At 36.5% G+C, this 6,421-nt stretch overlaps 1 pseudogene; it reads right to left on the bottom strand.

Moving 5' to 3' along the window:
• Positions 1-4,744: 4,744 nt before the first annotated feature.
• LOC112315354 (transmembrane protein 170A-like) lies at positions 4,745-5,028 on the bottom strand (annotated as a pseudogene).
• Positions 5,029-6,421: the final 1,393 nt, after the last annotated feature.

Raw genomic sequence — 6,421 nt, 5'->3', positions numbered from 1 at the left:
ATAAATTAGATCCAAATGTCACATCATACACCATAATAAATGAAAGCCTAAAACACATACTAAAAACTATATATGTCAGAAAAAATAGAAAACACATTTGTGAAATGACATGGATAAATGTTTTTAAAAGAAAGCAATGAAATTCCAAACTGACAACATAACTAATGAAAGTTTCAAATTCTGAATATATAAAGAACAGATATAAATAATGTCAATGCTCACATTTCACTGGAATTAGAAAAGAAATATAAATCAAAATTCAGTTACCACTATACAGCTGTGAAAGCAACCATAATAAATACTGCTAATAAGAGTCAAATGTTAAAGACAAAAAATCTGCAGGGAAGGAAAGACATTCACAATAAACTACTTGACTTAATGTGAAACAATATTTACAAGGCTATACTAACATAGAACATCCACCAGGTAATGAGCAGGCATAAGAGTTACAAAAGTTAAGTGGATGCGGTAGTTAATTTCTAACATTGTAACTAAAGAAATAGCAATTTCTCTGGTTGTAGTTTGCTTGCTTGTTTGTTTAGTTGATTAGCAAGCAAACTACAACCAGAGACATTGAAATAAAGAACAAACTGACAGTTACCAGAGACGAGGGGGGAGAGGGAAAATAGAGGAAGGGTCATCAAGGGACACGTATAAAGGACACATGGACAAAGCCAAAGGGGGGAGGTTCGAGGGTGGGAAGTAGGGGTGGATGGGGCGAGGTGGGCGTGGTGGTGTAAAAATGGAGACAACTGTACTTGAACAAAATTTTTTAAAAAGAAATAGCAATTGAAGCATTCAAAAATATATATGGACCTAACTATCTGAGGAAATAAGAGTTGGGAGTCCTGACTGGAGGCGGGACTTGTGGGGGAGAAATGTGGAGCAGAAGACTACTGTTTTTGTTTTCAAATAAAAGCTTTAATTCTAGTCAGCTTTGTGATAATGCTTCCTTTGAAAATAAAAATGTTTTTCTAGTGCAATTAATTAATTTGAGAACTACTTGAGCATACCATAAATTTCCCATTTCCTTATGCTCAATTTCTCTGCAACAAAAACTAGGAACACTGCGCCCAGCTGAGGCGGGAAGGAATACACAACACACTCACAACGCCAAATATCTACTGGCCCCCTCCATGCACCATGGGTGTGAGCCACGCACGTCCACGTCCCTTACTGTACACACATATTATTCATAACGATGAGCAGCAGTAACTAAGTACAACTGTTACTTCTTTGTCACACCAACATTGACAATTTTAGTTTTTATAAATCTTGATCTTAACTAAAGTATTTTTAAAGTAGAATTTTTTCTGGTCATTATGTGTCAAATCATTGTATGTCATGAGTGCGGTGTCCCTAACCCCATTTTCGTCTTGTAGAATTTGTTTGTTTATTATTTGGTTTGTTTGTTTTTTCAATTAATACTTTTTTAGAGCAGTTTTAGTCTTAAAGAAAAATGTAGCAGAGAGTTCCCAGTTTCCCCTGTTATTAATACCTTGTAAAAGTGTAGTGCATTTGTTACATTTGATTATCCAATATTGCTACATGATCATTCACTGAAGTCCATCGTTCACTCGTGTTGTACACTCTATGGATTCTGACCAGATGTATTCCGTCTATTCATCCTTCCCCCTCCCCAACACCTGGCAACTACTCATCTTTCCACTGTCTCCACAGTTTTCCCTTTTGTAGAATGTCACGTAGGTGGAATCATATAGTATGTCGCTTTTCCAAATTAACTTATGTCACTTAGTAATATGCATTTAAGGTTCTACAATGCATTTTTGTGACTTGGTAGCTCATTTTATTTTATTGCTGAATAAATTTCCCATTGCATGGGCGTATAGTTTGTTTATCCATCACCTACTGAAGGACATGTTGGTGAATTTCAAGTTTTGGCAATTATGAATGAAACTGCTGTAAACAATTGTGTGCAGATACTTGTGTGATGAACATAGGTTGTGAACTCATTTGAGTGCAATTAACTTTTCAATTCAAGGAGCATGATCGCTGGATCACGTGGTAACAGTATATTTAGTTTTGTGAGAAACTGCCAAAGTATCTTCCAAAGTGCTTTACCATTTTGCATTCCCATGAGCGATGAGTGAGGGTTCCTGTTGCTCCACATCCTTGCCGGCACTGGGTGTTGTCGGTGTTTTGGAGTTTAGGCATTCTAATAGTTGTGTGGTATTGTAACTGTGTTCATTGCACTTCCCTAAGGACATGATGGTGAGCACTTTTCCTGTGTTTATTTGTCATCTGTATATCTTCTTTGGTGAGGTGCCTGTTCCGATCTTTTGCACACTTTTTTTTAAAGATTTTATGTACTTATTTTTAGAGAGGAAAAGGGAAAGAGAAAAAGAGAGAAACTGCAATGTGTTGTTGCCTCTCACATGCCCCCCAACAGGGACCTGGTTTGAAACCAAGGTATGTGCCCCAACTGGGAATGGAAACTGTGACCCTTTGGTTTGCAGGGCAGCACCCAATCCACTGAACCACACCAGCCAGGGCTACACACTTTTTAATTGGGTTGTTTTTTATCCTATTGTTGTATTTAAAAAAATCTGTGTATATTTTAGAGACCAGTTCTGTACCAAATATGTTTTACATAGATTTTCTTAAAATCTAGCTTGTCTTTTCATTCTCTAAATAGTGTCTTTCATAGAGCAGAAGTTTTTGGTTTCAAATAAATCCAACTCACCATTTCTTTTTCTTCTGTGGATCATGCACAGTTTTGCAGAACTCAGTGATTTTTAGGAATTCACAGAGTGTGTAATAGCCACTGACCACATTTATCCTTTTCAACCGTTCATTTACTTGACCAGATAATTTCATTTTCAGTCAAGTCCCCAAAATAATTGGTAGAGATACTCAGTAGCATAGTGGTGAAAAATTGGAAACCTAATGTCAAACAGTTGAGAATGGATAAGTAACACGAGAATATCAGTAACATGAAATATACTTAAATAGTGTGCTAAAGACTGCTAGCATGTCAACATCCTTTACATATAAAAATAAGTTCATGGGAATGTTAAGCAAAGAAAGTAGCATATAAAATATCATTATGAATTCATTTCAACTAAGAACAAAATGTAATTAGATGAAAAAAATTAAAATTCATAACACATACTAGTTATATAAGTAGTACTAATTGCTATAAAACAAATCCCACAATCTCACGGTAAAAGTTTATTTTTTCATTCATGCAAAGTTGAATACAAATGTTTCAGTCAAGAATCAGCCAAGGGACAAGCTCTTGCCATGTGTGGCTCTACCACGCGCTCGGCCCCGGAGTCCCCAGCCAGTTCCTTCTTCTGCACTGGGCTGGGGGATGGACAAGAGCCCGAGAGAAGTTTTATGGGTCAAGTTCGGAAATCCGAACTCACTCTCACCTAAGCGGCCACACCCACCTTCCAAGCAGGCTGAGGTAAACGGTCTAGCTGTGCGCCCAAGAGACAGAGAAATGCTTTTGTGCCCATGTGGCACTCTCTGCACTTGACAAAATGAGACTCTGGTTTTCTTAGGCTCCTTTCTCCTTTCAATTTTGCTTAAGCTGTAATAATACATAAGTATCCGCTATTATCTCACTCTATTTTTTCCCCCTGAGAGCTGAGTATGAGAGTTTAGCTACCACTTATCCTAGTCTATTAGGTTTCTGTGTTCAGATAGGAAGATTTTTGACAGCTAGAATTCATTCTTCCTTTAAAAAAAGAAAATTGAAATTTGCAGCCTCTCTGAGCTCATACCCTATCCTTCATTCCAGACACCTCCTAAATCAACTCAGAGTATTGCCTGTCCTATTTAAAACTTTTACAGCAAGTTACACATCTTGCCAAAGAAACAATGCGTAACAATCCTTTCTGTAAGTGATGCCTCATTCCTAACCTAAATCTTTTTGGTTTTTTAAGATAAAGCAAAATGTCAAAGATTTTCTTCTAAGTAGCACCAAATAACCCTACTTAAATCTTCTAACCTGTATATTAATAACTAGCATTTGGTTATACATTGGTAGCATTCACTAGTGTCAATTCTTACAGAAATGTTTTTATAGTAACATAGATATTTCATATAAGAATCTGTAAACATGCTATACTTTGGCAATGAAACATATTTATCATAATAATCATTCTAAAATTTTTTTCTATTTTCATGATTACCTGAACATTGTTCTCCAGTTATCATTTCATTTTAACAAAAGTTTTGTAAAGCATTTGGGAATTTTATAGAGTAAGCTAATTATCATTATCTTTTTTGTAGATTATTTTCCTGTTTTATTCCACCAAATTGGTTCACAAATCTATGCTCAAGCAAGACCTAGTCACCACTTACTATCATGAAGATGTAGCCAAAGAAGATTAGATTAAATAAGATTTCTCATTCCATATACTCTCCTCAGAAATAAACCAGTACCTTCAAATAAACCAATATTTTCCACAGTTTTTCGGAAATGCGCAACACTGCACTTTCTCACAGAAGTCTGCAAATGTCAGGGCGGAGACTCTAACCCAGAAGCACTGGCGACCTGGCTTGGGGTAAATGCGCGCCTGTAAAACTGCTTAAATTAAACACCAAAACAGAGCAGAACAAAACCTCATATGTTTTGGTTGAGAACAATAGGAGTCCAAAAGAAGATTTTCAATTCCTGGAGCTTCAAGAAGGCTGAGATGCTTTCTTCACGTACTTTTCCACCCAAGTTGCTTCCATTTGAAGAACTAAGAAAACACTGCATCTCATACTGTATTCTTTTTGATGATTCTATAAACCTTAGGTTCCATGTCGTAGCATAAGGGTGTACCTATAGAGTAAATAAAACCTGTAAAAAGGAGACCTCCACTACACAAAACATCTGTCCAAGGCCCAAGGCTAGGGCTTCAAACGGTGTCATTTCTTTTCCTGCTGCTTGCCGCACTCCAGCAACCGCTGCACCATATTTGGGATGTCTGAGGGTGAAGAGCTCAGTAATTCGGCGCGCACATGAACAAGGGGAGAGGACACCACTACCCACAGGAACACACCGTACCACATCTCTGGGGAGGAGCAGAGAGAAGTGGAATAGGTCACAGGGTTCCATTGCCCACTTGGTGGCTTGAGCTTCAGGCTGAGGATCTGACCCAGGATCTCTACCGCCCCCTACCCCCAACTCCTGCCCCTTGTGCACCACCACCCCACTGTCACTCACCACAGAGAGTTTTATGAGGGACAGTACCCGCCCAATGTGTCACGGTGCCTCGCTGTCGCTCACAGCCTGCTCCTCCCCCTACCTCCACCGCCCTCAGCCGCACCTTCTGCCTGGGCCTTCTTCCCATAATTACTATCTTAAAAAAATTGCTTTGTGTACATGCTTCCTGTTTCTTCCAGATTTTTACTGTTGTCAATTTTTATAAAATGTTTCATATAACCTCTTAAAGTGTATTTACATTTCATCTATGCATAACATAAACAGTATTTTTATGTTTACTATATTTAATCTCTGTAATTGTGTCTTCCTTAATTTTTCCTACTGAGGTTTTTATTATATTTTGTTAACATATATTTTATGCTCCAAGATAAATTACTACTCATTTATGCAAGACTTCTATTACTAAATTATTACATTTATTTCTCCATTTTCTAATAGCATGTCATTAATGTTAGGATGCAATTGATTTTTGGAAGATTACATTAAAATCTTGCAACTTTGTGGACTTCCAATTTTTTGGTCGATGTTCTGGATTTTCTGTATAATTATGCAAGTAGTAAAAGTTGACTTTCTAGCAAGATATCCAGAGACCTTATTTGAGGCTCCCCTTCAACTATATTATTGCATAGTGTTTTTAATGTTTTAATTAAACAAAGTTTAATTTATATCCACTCTTAGTCTTCTAATTAAGTAGATTAATTAAAAACAAAACAGTTTATGCAATAAACTGAATTAAAGAAACTACAAGAGATTGAAAATCATGTCATATGAAGTAATTGGATTTGAAATTTGATTTTTATACACAAACAAATTAACAATCGATATCATAAGTGAATATATTGAGTGTAACATAATAAATTTTATAAATGCACTCTTTGTATAACATTACATCTTACTACAATGGCAAAGACTGTTTCTAAAACAAATTCTGAAGGGAGAGTTGCTGTCAATTACTAGATCAGCAACTATTTTGAATGTTTTAATATCGCCACCTACTGGAGAATTAAAATCAGAAGGGTTTACTTTGCAAAGCCTCATCAATGGCAATATTGATTAAATTTAGACATCTCTAGGTTCATAATATTTTTAAAGTGTTCAGGTCCTAACCTTTTTCTTTATAAACATGAGAAAATATATCCAGAAAATATATACTAAAGGGTTCAATGATTTTCCCCAAATCACACCATCAGGGGTGTTCAAACTTTTGGCCTCTCTGGGCCACACTGGAAGAAGAGTTGT

The sequence above is a fragment of the Desmodus rotundus genome, chromosome 8, assembly GCF_022682495.2.
Source record: "Desmodus rotundus isolate HL8 chromosome 8, HLdesRot8A.1, whole genome shotgun sequence".
Taxonomy (NCBI): domain Eukaryota; kingdom Metazoa; phylum Chordata; class Mammalia; order Chiroptera; family Phyllostomidae; genus Desmodus; species Desmodus rotundus.
Note: the sequence above shows the minus strand (reverse complement) of the source record. Positions and strands in the feature narration are given on the sequence as shown.